The 13609-nt window shown below is 43.5% G+C and overlaps 1 long non-coding RNA gene across 50 annotated transcripts in view; it reads right to left on the bottom strand.

Moving 5' to 3' along the window:
* Positions 1-13609, bottom strand: part of LOC307185334 — a 3778167-nt gene that overhangs the window by 971578 nt on the left and 2792980 nt on the right. Inside the window, exon 16 of one of the 50 annotated variants that reach the window (XR_013827972.1) lies at positions 11193-11274. The exons of 48 other annotated variants lie outside the window; for them this stretch is intronic. This is a non-coding gene — a long non-coding RNA (uncharacterized lncRNA). Of the gene's footprint in view, positions 1-9612; positions 9695-11192; positions 11275-13609 lie in introns of all 50 variants that reach the window. One more of the 50 variants, XR_013827973.1, reaches the window with a different exon arrangement.

The following is a 13609-nucleotide window of genomic DNA, read 5'->3' as shown; positions in this document are numbered from 1 at the left end:
TATAGCTTAGGGAAATTAAAATCAAAAAGACACAGCCACCCCAAAGTTTGGAACTGCTCTGTTTACAAGAACCTCGTTTACAGTACAAGTTCAACATCGCAGAAAGTGAAAACTGGATAAAGAAGTTGTGGTATTTACTTACAAAGCAATATCACTCAGCAATGAAATCTGTGTCATCAGGCCCTTAGCAGCACAATGAGTGGATTCAGGTATGATGATTCTAACTGAAATAAGTCACACAGAAAAAGAAACATCATAAGATATCAGTAATACACGGAATGTAAACTTGGCTACACAGGAACTGAATTACAGAACAGAACAGGGTCTCAAATTTAGAAAACCAACTTATGCTTGCTTAAGGGGAAAGGTGAGTTGGGGTGCTGCATAAAACCAGAGATTGAAATGAGCACAGATAAAGTTCCTTAAGCCAAATATGGAATAGACAAGAGCTACTCCTTGCTCAACGAAATGGACTCAACACCGCATATTAAACGCCTAAGAATGTACCTGACTTGTAAGTATCTTAAAACCTATAGATTGCTATGTCTCCAAAAGAGAATCAAGCATGTGTACAGGGCCATAAACGCAGCAGTGATAGGATTGGAGAGGTCCGGTGAGCAAATGAAGACCCTTTGAAGTCATATTGCATTGTACTCATTCCACGGGTTTCAACTACCCAGGTTTTAGGTATTCTTCCTTCAGCTAAAACATGCATGTGGATCCCAGAGTATGATCAACCATGTGATCGGTAGACGTGTTCAAATATGTCTCAGTTTTCCTCCCCTGGTACTCGGGTGCAACATTCCAGACGCTTTACTAACACTCTCCTGACTTGGAGAGTCAGTGCCTTTAACCTCCTGTTTGGCCCAGTTTGCAATTTCTGCAGAAGATGAACAGGAATAGTGAGAACCAATGAGAGGCTAGCTGGAGGTGTCTGGACGGGCAAATTTAACTCTCATTTCCCACCAGGAAGAGGAAATAACCAAAGGCTCAGCATGCCGTACCGGAACCAGATTAGGGCCTGAAGCCATCCTGCGGTGTTGCGGCCAGCTCAAAAGAAAGCGAGTTGAAGAAAGGAGCTCAGGGGCACTGTAATTCACAAACCTGCAGAGTTATAAATGACAGCTATCGTCCAAAAATAGACTGAAGTAAGGCTGCCAAGAGGACTTGAAAGCGGGGCAGAATTGCAGGAAACCGATTTCAGGAGGTAGACTGGAATTGCATTGAAAGCATAGGAAAAGAGGCAGAACGTCCACAATGATGCACTTGGCCAAAAAGGGCGTATGCGTTTTTTCCTGAATATATTCAGGAAAAAACGCATACGCCCTTTTTGGCCAACCAAGCAAGCTTGCAAAGGAAATCTGCACTACAATGAAGTCTCACTTCCCCCCGGTCAAAAGGGCCATCTGAAAAAAGTGTAAAATCCAGAAAGGCAGGACAGGCCATGGAGAACTGGGAGCCTTGTTATGCTGATGGGCGGGATGTAAATTGCCAACAATCACTCGGGAGAAGTGTACGGTGTTTCCTGAAACATCTAAAAAACAAAGCAACAGAACCTAGGGCACTTCCACTTATGGTCCTATAGCTTAGGGAAATTAAAATCAAAAAGACACAGCCACCCCAAAGTTTGGAACTGCTCTGTTTACAAGAACCTCGTTTACAGTACAAGTTCAACATCGCAGAAAGTGAAAAATGGATAAAGAACTTGTGGTATTTACTTACAAAGCAATATCACTCAGCAATGTAATCTATGTCATCAGGCCCTTAGCATCACAATGAGTGGATTCAGGTATGATGATTCTAACTGAAATAAGTCACACAGAAAAAGAAACATCATAAGATATCAGTAATACACAGAATGTAAACTTGGCTACACAGGAACTGAATTACAGAACAGAACAGGGTCTCAAATTTAGAAAACTAACTTATGCTTGCTTAAGGGTAAAGGTGAGTTGGGGTGCTGCATAAAACCAGAGATTGAAATGAGCACAGATAAAGTTCCTTAAGTCAAATATGGAATAGACAAGAGCTACTCCTTGCTCAACGAAATGGACTCAACACCGCATATTAAACGCCTAAGAATGTACCTGACTAGTAAGTATCTTAAAACCTATGGATTGCTATGTCTCCGAAAGAGAATCAAGCATGTGTACAGGGGCATAAACGCAGCAGTGATAGGATTGGAGAGGTTCGGTGAGCAAATGAAGACCCTTTGAAGTCATATTGCATGGTACCCATTACACGGGTCTTAACTCTCCAGGTTTAAGGTATTCTTCCTTCAGCTAAAACATGCATGTGGAACCCAAGTATGATCAACCATGTGAACGGGAGACGTGTTCAAATATGTCTCAGTTTTCCTCCCCTGGTACTCGGGTGCAACATTCCAGACGCTTTACTAACACTCTCCCCACTTGGAGAGTCAGCGCCTTTAACCTCCTGTTTGGCCCAGTTTGCAATTTCTGTGGAAGATGAACAGGAATAGCGAGAACCAATGAGAGACTAGCTGGAGGTGTCTGGACGGGCAAATTTAACTCTCATTTCCCACCAGGAAGAGGAAATAACCAAAGGATCAGCGTGCCGTGCCGGAACCAGATTAGGGCCTGAAGCCATCCTGCGGTGTTGCGGCCAGGTCACAAGAAAGCAAGTTGAAGAGAGGAGCTCAGGGGCACTGTAATTCACAAACCTGCAGAGTTATAAATGACAGCTATCGTCCAAAAATAGACTGAAGTAAGGCCGCCAAGAGGACTTCAAAGCACGGCAGAATTGCAGGAAACCGATTTCAGGAGGTAGACTGGAATTGCATTGAAAGCATAGGAAAAGAGGCAGAACGTCCACAATGATGCACTTGGCCAAAAAGGGCGTATGCGTTTTTTCCTGAATATATTCAGGAAAAAACGCATACGCCCTTTTTGGCCAACCAAGCAAGCTTGCAAAGGAAATCTGCACTACAATGAAGTCTCACTTCCCCCCGGTCAAAAGGGCCATCTGAAAAAAGTGTAAAATCCAGAAAGGCAGGACAGGCCATGGAGAACTGGGAGCCTTGTTATGCTGATGGGCGGGATGTAAATTGCCAACAACCACTCGGGAGAATTGTATGGTGTTTCCTGAAACATCTAAAAAACAAAGCAACAGAGCCTAGGGCACTTCCACTTATGGTCCTATAGCTTAGGGAAATTAAAATCAAAAAGACACAGCCACCCCAAAGTTTGGAATGGCTCTGTTTACAAGAACCTCGTTTACAGTACAAGTTCAACATCGCAGAAAGTGAAAAATGGATAAAGAAGTTGTGGTATTTACTTACAAAGCAATATCACTCAGCAATGAAATCTGTGTCATCAGGCCCTTAGCAGCACAATGAGTGGATTCAGGTATGATGATTCTAACTGAAGTAAGTCACACAGAAAAAGAAACATCATAAGATATCAGTAATACACGGAATGTAAACTTGGCTACACAGGAACTGAATTACAGAACAGAACTGGGTCTCAAATTTAGAAAACCAACATATGCTTGCTTAAGGGTAAAGGTGAGTAGGGGTGCTGCATAAAACCAGAGATTGAAATGAGCACAGATAAAGTTCCTTAAGTCAAATATGGAATAGACAAGAGCTACTCCTTGCTCAACGAAATGGACTCAACACCCCATATTAAACGCCTAAGAATGTACCTGACTAGTAAGTATCTTAAAACCTATGGATTGCTATGTCTCCGAAAGAGAATCAAGCATGTGTACAGGGGCATAAACGCAGCAGTGATAGGATTGGAGAGGTTTGGTGAGCAAATGAAGACCCTTTGAAGTCATATTGCATGGTACCCATTACACGGGTCTTAACTCTCCAGGTTTAAGGTATTCTTCCTTCAGCTAAAACATGCATGTGGAACCCAGAGTATGATCAACCATGTGAATGGGAGACGTGTTCAAATATGTCTCAGTTTTCCTCCCCTGGTACTCGGGTGCAACATTCCAGACGCTTCACTAACACTCTCCCCACTTGGAGAGTCAGTCCCTTTAACCTCCTGTTTGGCCCAGTTTGCAATTTCTGCGGAAGATGAACAGGAATAGCGAGAACCAATGAGAGGCTAGCTGGAGGTGTCTGGACGGGCAAATTTAACTCTCATTTCCCACCAGGAAGAGGAATTAACCAAAGGCTCAGCATGCCGGGCCGGAACCAGATTAGGGCCTGAAGCCATCCTGCGGTGTTGCGGCCAGGTCACAAGAAAGCGAGTTGAAGAAAGGAGCTCAGGGGCACTGTAATTCACAAACCTGCAGAGTTATAAATGACAGCTATCGTCCAAAAATAGACTGAAGTAAGGCTGCCAAGAGGACTTGAAAGCGGGGCAGAATTGCAGGAAACCGATTTCAGGAGGTAGACTGGAATTGCATTGAAAGCATAGGAAAAGAGGCAGAACGTCCACAATGATGCACTTGGCCAAAAAGGGCGTATGCGTTTTTTCCTGAATATATTCAGGAAAAAACGCATACGCCCTTTTTGGCCAACCAAGCAAGCTTGCAAAGGAAATCTGCACTACAATGAAGTCTCACTTCCCCCCGGTCAAAAGGGCCATCTGAAAAAAGTGTAAAATCTAGAAAGGCAGGACAGGCCATGGAGAACTGGGAGCCTTGTTATGCTGATGGGCGGGATGTAAATTGCCAACAATCACTCGGGAGAAGTGTATGGTGTTTCCTGAAACATCTAAAAAACAAAGCAACAGAACCTAGGGCACTTCCACTTATGGTCCTATAGCTTAGGGAAATTAAAATCAAAAAGACACAGCCACCCCAAAGTTTGGAACTGCTCTGTTTACAAGAACCTCGTTTACAGTACAAGTTCAACATCGCAGAAAGTGAAAAATGGATAAAGAAGTTGTGGTATTTACTTACAAAGCAATATCACTCAGCAATGAAATCTGTGTCATCAGGCCCTTAGCAGCACAATGAGTGGATTCAGGTATGATGATTCTAACTGAAATAAGTCACACAGAAAAAGAAACATCATAAGATATCAGTAATACACGGAATGTAAACTTGGCTACACAGGAACTGAATTACAGAACAGAACAGGGTCTCAAATTTAGAAAACCAACTTATTCTTGCTTAAGGGTAAAGGTGAGTTGGGGTGCTGCATAAAACCAGAGATTGAAATGAGCACAGATAAAGTTCCTTAAGCCAAATATGGAATAGACAAGAGCTACTCCTTGCTCAACGAAATGGACTCAACACCCCATATTAAACGCCTAAGAATGTACCTGACTAGTAAGTATCTTAAAACCTATGGATTGCTATGTCTCCGAAAGAGAATCAAGCATGTGTACAGGGGTATAAACGCAGCAGTGATAGGATTGGAGAGGTTCGGTGAGCAAATGAAGACCCTTTGAAGTCATATTGCATGGTACCCATTCCACGGGTTTCAACTACCCAGGTTTAAGGTATTCTTCCTTCAGCTAAAATATGCATGTGGAACCTAGAGTATGATCAACCATGTGATCGGGAGACGTGTTCAAATATGTCTCAGTTTTCCTCCCCTGGTACTCGGGTGCAACATTCCAGACGCTTTACTAACACTCTCCCCACTTGGAGAGTCAGTCCCTTTAACCTCCTGTTTGGCCCAGTTTGCAATTTCTGCGGAAGATGAACAGGAATAGCGAGAACCAATGAGAGGCTAGCTGGAGGTGTCTGGACGGGCAAATTTAACTCTCATTTCCCACCAGGAAGAGGAAATAACCAAAGGCTCAGCGTGCCGTACCGGAACCAGATTAGGGCCTGAAGCCATCCTGCGGTGTTGCGGCCAGGTCACAAGAAAGCGAGTTGAAGAAAGGAGCTCAGGGGCACTGTAATTCACAAACCTGCAGAGTTATAAATGACAGCTATCGTCCAAAAATAGACTGAAGTAAGGCTGCCAAGAGGACTTGAAAGCGGGGCAGAATTGCAGGAAACCGATTTCAGGAGGTAGACTGGAATTGCATTGAAAGCATAGGAAAAGAGGCAGAACGTCCACAATGATGCACTTGGCCAAAAAGGGCGTATGCGTTTTTTCCTGAATATATTCAGGAAAAAACGCATACGCCCTTTTTGACCAACCAAGCAAGCTTGCAAAGGAAATCTGCACTACAATGAAGTCTCACTTCCCCCTGGTCAAAAGGGCCATCTGAAAAAAGTGTAAAATCCAGAAAGGCAGGACAGGCCATGGAGAACTGGGAGCCTTCTTATGCTGATGGGCGGGATGTAAATTGCCAACAACCACTCGGGAGAAGTGTATGGTGTTTCCTGAAACATCTAAAAAACAAAGCAACAGAACCTAGGGCACTTCCACTTATGGTCCTATAGCTTAGGGAAATTAAAATCAAAAAGACACAGCCACCCCAAAGTTTGGAACAGCTCTGTTTACAAGAACCTCGTTTACAGTACAAGTTCAACATCGCAGAAAGTGAAAAATGGATAAAGAAGTTGTGGTATTTACTTACAAAGCAATATCACTCAGCAATGAAATCTGTGTCATCAGGCCCTTAGCAGCACAAGTGGATTCAGGTATGATGATTCTAACTGAAATAAGTCACACAGAAAAAGAAACATCATAAGATATCAGTAATACACGGAATGTAAACTTGGCTACACAGGAACTGAATTACAGAACAGAACAGGGTCTCAAATTTAGAAAACCAACTTATGCTTGCTTAAGGGGAAAGGTGAGTTGGGGTGCTGCATAAAACCAGAGATTGAAATGAGCACAGATAAAGTTCCTTAAGTCAAATATGGAATAGACAAGAGCTACTCCTTGCTCAACGAAATGGACTCAACACCGCATATTAAACGCCTAAGAATGTACCTGACTAGTAAGTATCTTAAAACCTATGGATTGCTATGTCTCCGAAAGAGAATCAAGCATGTGTACAGGGGCATAAACGCAGCAGTGATAGGATTGGAGAGGTTCGTGAGCAAATGAAGACCCTTTGAAGTCATATTGCATGGTACCCATTCCACGGGTTTCAACTACCCAGGTTTAAGGTATTCTTCCTTCAGCTAAAACATGCATGTGGAACCTAGAGTATGATCAACCATGTGATCGGGAGACGTGTTCAAATATGTCTCAGTTTTCGTACCCTGGTACTCGGGTGCAACATTCCAGACGCTTTACTAACACTCTCCCCACTTGGAGAGTCAGTCCCTTTAACCTCCTGTTTGGCCCAGTTTGCAATTTCTGTGGAAGATGAACAGGAATAGCGAGAACCAATAAGAGACTAGCTGGAGGTGTCTGGATGGGCAAATTTAACTCTCATTTCCCACCAGGAAGAGGAATTAACCAAAGGCTCAGCGTGCCGTGCCAGAACCAGATTAGGGCCTGAAGTCATCCTGCGGTGTTGCGGCCAGTTCAAAAGAAAGCGAGTTGAAGAAAGGAGCTCAGGGGCACTGTAATTCACAAACCTGCAGAGTTATAAATGACACCTATCGTCCAAAAATAGACTGAAGTAAGGCTGCCAAGAGGACTTGAAAGCGGGGCAGAATTGCAGGAAACCGATTTCAGGAGGTAGACTGGAATTGCATTGAAAGCATAGGAAAAGAGGCAGAACGTCCACAATGATGCACTTGGCCAAAAAGGGCGTATGCGTTTTATCCTGAATATATTCAGGAAAAAACGCATACGCCCTTTTTGGCCAACCAAGCAAGCTTGCAAAGGAAATCTGCACTACAATGAAGTCTCACTTCTCCCCGGTCAAAAGGGCCATCTGAAAAAAGTGTAAAATCCAGAAAGGCAGGACAGGCCATGGAGAACTGGGAGCCTTGTTATGCTGATGGGCGGGATGTAAATTGCCAACAGACACTCGGGAGAAGTGTATGGTGTTTCCTGAAACATCTAAAAAACAAAGCAACAGAGCCTAGGGCATTTCCACTTATGGCCCTAGAGCTTAGGGAAATTAAAATCAAAAAGACACAGCTCCCCAAAGTTTGGAACGGCTCTGTTTACAAGAACTTCGTTTACAGTACAAGTTCAACATCGCAGAAAGTGAAAAATGGATAAAGAAGTTGTGGTATTCACTTACAAAGCAATATCACTCAGCAATGAAATCTATGTCATCAGGCCCTTAGCAGCACAATGAGTGGATTCAGGTATGATGATTCTAACTGAAATAAGTCACACAGAAAAAGAAACATCATAAGATATCAGTAATACACGGAATGGAAACTTGGCGACACAGGAACTGAATTACAGAACAGAACAGGGTCTCAAATTTAGAAAGACAACTTATGCTTGCTTAAGGGTAAAGGTGAGTTGGGGTGCTGCATAAAACCAGAGATTGAAATGAGCACAGATAAAGTTCCTTAAGCCAAATATGGAATAGACAAGAGCTACTCCTTGCTCAACGAAATGGACTCAACACCGCATATTAAACGCCTAAGAATGTACCTGACTTGTAAGTATCTTAAAACCTATGGATTGCTATGTCTCCAAAAGAGAATCAAGCATGTGTACAGGGGCATAAACGCAGCAGTGTTAGGATTGGAGAGGTTCGGTGAGCAAATGAAGACCCTTTGAAGTCATATTGCATGGTACCCATTCCACGGGTTTCAACTACCCAGGTTTAAGGTATTCTTCCTTCAGCTAAAACATGCATGTGGAACCTAGAGTATGATCAACCATGTGATCGGGAGACGTGTTCAAATATGTCTCAGTTTTCCTCCCCTGGTACTCGGGTGCAACATTCCAGACGCTTTACTAACACTCTCCCCACTTGGAGAGTCAGTCCCTTTAACCTCCTGTTTGGCCCAGTTTGCAATTTCTGCGGAAGATGAACAGGAATAGCGAGAACCAATGAGAGGCTAGCTGGAGGTGTCTGGACGGGCAAATTTAACTCTCATTTCCCACCAGGAAGAGGAATTAACCAAAGGCTCAGCATGCCGTGCCGGAACCAGATTAGGGCCTGAAGCCATCCTGCGGTGTTGCGGCCAGGTCACAAGAAAGCGAGTTGAAGAAAGGAGCTCAGGGGCACTGTAATTCACAAACCTGCAGAGTTATAAATGACAGCTATCGTCCAAAAATAGACTGAAGTAAGGCTGCCAAGAGGACTTGAAAGCGGGGCAGAATTGCAGGAAACCGATTTCAGGAGGTAGACTGGAATTGCATTGAAAGCATAGGAAAAGAGGCAGAACGTCCACAATGATGCACTTGGCCAAAAAGGGCGTATGCGTTTTTTCCTGAATATATTCAGGAAAAAACGCATACGCCCTTTTTGGCCAACCAAGCAAGCTTGCAAAGGAAATCTGCACTACAATGAAGTCTCACTTCCCCCCGGTCAAAAGGGCCATCTGAAAAAAGTGTAAAATCCAGAAAGGCAGGACAGGCCATGGAGAACTGGGAGCCTTGTTATGCTGATGGGCGGGATGTAAATTGCCAACAGACACTCGGGAGAAGTGTATGGTGTTTCCTGAAACATCTAAAAAACAAAGCAACAGAGCCTAGGGCACTGCCACTTATGGTCCTATAGCTTAGGGAAATTAAAATCAAAAAGACACAGCCACCCCAAAGTTTGGGATGCCTCTGTTTACAAGAAACTCGTTTACAGTACAAGTTCAACATCCCAGAAAGTGAAAAATGGATAAAGACGTTGTGGTATTTACTTACAAAGCAATATCACTCAGCAATGAACTCTATGTCATCAGGCCCTTAGCATCACAATGAGTGGATTCAGGTATGATGATTCTAACTGAAATAAGTCACACAGAAAAAGAAACATCATAAGATATCAGTAATACAGGGAATGTAAACTTGGCTACACAGGAACTGAATTACAGAACAGAACAGGGTCTCAAATTTAGAAAACCAACTTATGCTTGCTTAAGGGTAAAGGTGAGTTGGGGTGCTGCATAAAACCAGAGATTGAAATGAGCACAGATAAAGTTCCTTAAGTCAAATATGGAATAGACAAGAGCTACTCCTTGCTCAACGAAATGGACTCAACACCGCATATTAAACGCCTAAGAATGTACCTAACTAGTAAGTATCTTAAAACCTATGGATTGCTATGTCTCTGAAAGAGAATCAAGCATGTGTACAGGGGCATAAATGCAGCAGTGATAGGATTGGAGAGGTTCGGTGAGCAAATGAAGACCCTTTGAAGTCATATTGCATGGTACCCATTCCACGGGTCTCAACTCTCCAGGTTTAAGGTATTCTTCCTTCAGCTAAAACATGCATGTGGAACCTAGAGTATGATCAACCATGTGATCGGGAGACATGTTCAAATATGTCTCAGTTTTCCTCCCCTGGTACTCGGGTGCAACATTCCAGACGCTTTACTAACACTCTCCCCACTTGGAGAGTCAGCCCCTTTAACCTCCTGTTTGGCCCAGTTTGCAATTTCTGCGGAAGATGAACAGGAATAGCGAGAACCAATGAGAGGCTAGCTGGAGGTGTCTGGACGGGCAAATTTAACTCTCATTTCCCACCAGGAAGAGGAATTAACCAAAGGCTCAGCATGCCGGGCCGGAACCAGATTAGGGCCTGAAGCCATCCTGCGGTGTTGCGGCCAGCTCAAAAGAAAGCGAGTTGAAGAAAGCAGCTCAGGGGCACTGTAATTCACAAACCTGCAGAGTTATAAATGACAGCTATCGTCCAAAAATAGACTGAAGTAAGGCTGCCAAGAGGACTTGAAAGCGGGGCAGAATTGCAGGAAACCGATTTCAGGAGGTAGACTGGAATTGCATTGAAAGCATAGGAAAAGAGGCAGAACGTCCACAATGATGCACTTGGCCAAAAAGGGCGTATGCGTTTTTTCCTGAATATATTCAGGAAAAAACACATACGCCCTTTTTGGCCAACCAAGCAAGCTTGCAAAGGAAATCTGCACTACAATGAAGTCTCACTTCCCCCCGGTCAAAAGGGCCATCTGAAAAAAGTGTAAAATCCAGAAAGGCAGGACAGGCCATGGAGAACTGGGAGCCTTGTTATGCTGATGGGCGGGATGTAAATTGCCAACAACCACTCGGGAGAAGTGTATGGTGTTTCCTGAAACATCTAAAAAACAAAGCAACAGAACCTAGGGCACTTCCACTTATGGTCCTATAGCTTAGGGAAATTAAAATCAAAAAGACACAGCCACCCCAAAGTTTGGAACGGCTCTGTTTACAAGAACCTCGTTTACAGTACAAGTTCAACATCGCAGAAAGTGAAAAATGGATAAAGAAGTTGTGGTATTTACTTACAAAGCAATATCACTCAGCAACGAAATCTGTGTCATCAGGCCCTTAGCAGCACAATGAGTGGATTCAGGTATGATGATTCTGACTGAAGTAAGTCACACAGAAAAAGAAACATCATAAGATATCAGTAATACACGGAATGTAAACTTGGCTACACAGGAACTGAATTACAGAACAGAACAGGGTCTCAAATTTAGAAAACCAACTTATGCTTGCTTAAGGGTAAAGGTGAGTTGGGGTGCTGCATAAAACCAGAGATTGAAATGAGCACAGATAAAGTTCCTTAAGTCAAATATGGAATAGACAAGAGCTACTCCTTGCTCAACGAAATGGACTCAACACCGCATATTAAACGCCTAAGAATGTACCTGACTAGTAAGTATCTTAAAACCTATGGATTGCTATGTCTCCGAAAGAGAATCAAGCATGTGTACAGGGGCATAAACGCAGCAGTGATAGGATTGGAGAGGTTCGGTGAGCAAATGAAGACCCTTTGAAGTCATATTGCATGGTACCCATTACACGGGTCTTAACTCTCCAGGTTTAAGGTATTCTTCCTTCAGCTAAAACATGCATGTGGAACCCAAGTATGATCAACCATGTGAATGGGAGACGTGTTCAAATATGTCTCAGTTTTCCTCCCCTGGTACTCGGGTGCAACATTCCAGATGCTTTACTAACACTCTCCCCACTTGGAGAGTCAGTCCCTTTAACCTCCTGTTTGGCCCAGTTTGCAATTTCTGCGGAAGATGAACAGGAATAGCGAGAACCAATGAGAGACTAGCTGGAGGTGTCTGGACGGGCAAATTTAACTCTCATTTCCAACCAGGAAGAGGAAATAACCAAAGGATCAGCGTGCCGTGCCGGAATCAGATTAGGGCCTGAAGCCATCCTGCGGTCTTGCGGCCAGGTCACAAGAAAGCGAGTTGAAGAAAGGAGCTCAGGGGCACTGTAATTCACAAACCTGCAGAGTTATAAATGACAGCTATCGTCCAAAAATAGACTGAAGTAAGGCTGCCAAGAGGACTTGAAATCGGGGCAGAATTGCAGGAAACCAATTTCAGGAGGTAGACTGGAATTGCATTGAAAGCATAGGAAAAGAGGCAGAACGTCCACAATGATGCACTTGGACAAAAAGGGCGTATGCGTTTTTTCCTGAATATATTCAGGAAAAATTTTTCCTGAATATATTCAGGAAAAAAATATATATTCAGGAAAAAACGCATACGCCCTTTTTGGCCAACCAAGCAAGCTTGCAAAGGAAATCTGCACTACAATGAAGTCTCACTTCCCCCCGGTCAAAAGGGCCATCTGAAAAAAGTGTAAAATCCAGAAAAGCAGCACAGGCCATGGAGAACTGGGAGCCTTGTTATGCTGATGGGCGGGATGTAAATTGCCAACAACCACTCGGGAGAAGTGTATGGTGTTTCCTGAAACATCTAAAAAACAAAGCAACAGAGCCTAGGGCACTGCCACTTATGGTCCTATAGCTTAGGGAAATTAAAATCAAAAAGACACAGCCACCCCAAAGTTTGGGACGCCTCTGTTTACAAGAACCTCGTTTACAGTACAAGTTCAACATCGCAGAAAGTGAAAAATGGATAAAGAAGATGTGGTATTTACTTACAAAGCAATATCACTCAGCAATGAAATCTATGTCATCAGGCCCTTAGCATCACAATGAGTGGATTCAGGTATGATGATTCTAACTGAAATAAGTCACACAGAAAAAGAAACATCATAAGATATCAGTAATACACGGAATGTAAACTTGGCTACACAGGAACTGAATTACAGAACAGAAGAGGGTCTCAAATTTAGAAAACCAACTTATGCTTGCTTAAGGGTAAAGGTGAGTTGGGGTGCTGCATAAAACCAGAGATTGAAATGAGCACAGATAAAGTTCCTTAAGTCAAATATGGAATAGACAAGAGCTACTCCTTGCTCAACGAAATGGACTCAACACCGCATATTAAACGCCTAAGAATGTACCTGACTAGTAAGTATCGTAAAACCTATGGATTGCTATGTCTCCAAAAGAGAATCAAGCATGTGTGCAGGGGCATAAACGCAGCAGTGATAGGATTGGAGAGGTTCGGTGAGCAAATGAAGACCCTTTGATGTCATATTGCATGGTACCCATTACACGGGTCTCAACTCTCCAGGTTTAAGGTATTCTTCCTTCAGCTAAAACATGCATGTGGAACCCAAGTATGATCAACCATGTGAACGGGAGACGTGTTCAAATATGTCTCAGTTTTCCTCCCCTGGTACTCGGGTGCAACATTCCAGACGCTTTACTAACACTCTCCCCACTTGGAGAGTCAGCGCCTTTAACCTCCTGTTTGGCCCAGGTTGCAATTTCTGCGGAAGATGAACAGGAATAGCGAGAACCAATGAGAGGCTAGCTGGAGGT

This window comes from Stenella coeruleoalba, assembly GCF_951394435.1.
Source record: "Stenella coeruleoalba genome assembly, chromosome: 4".
Taxonomy (NCBI): domain Eukaryota; kingdom Metazoa; phylum Chordata; class Mammalia; order Artiodactyla; family Delphinidae; genus Stenella; species Stenella coeruleoalba.
This window is presented reverse-complemented; position numbering and strand designations above follow the sequence as displayed.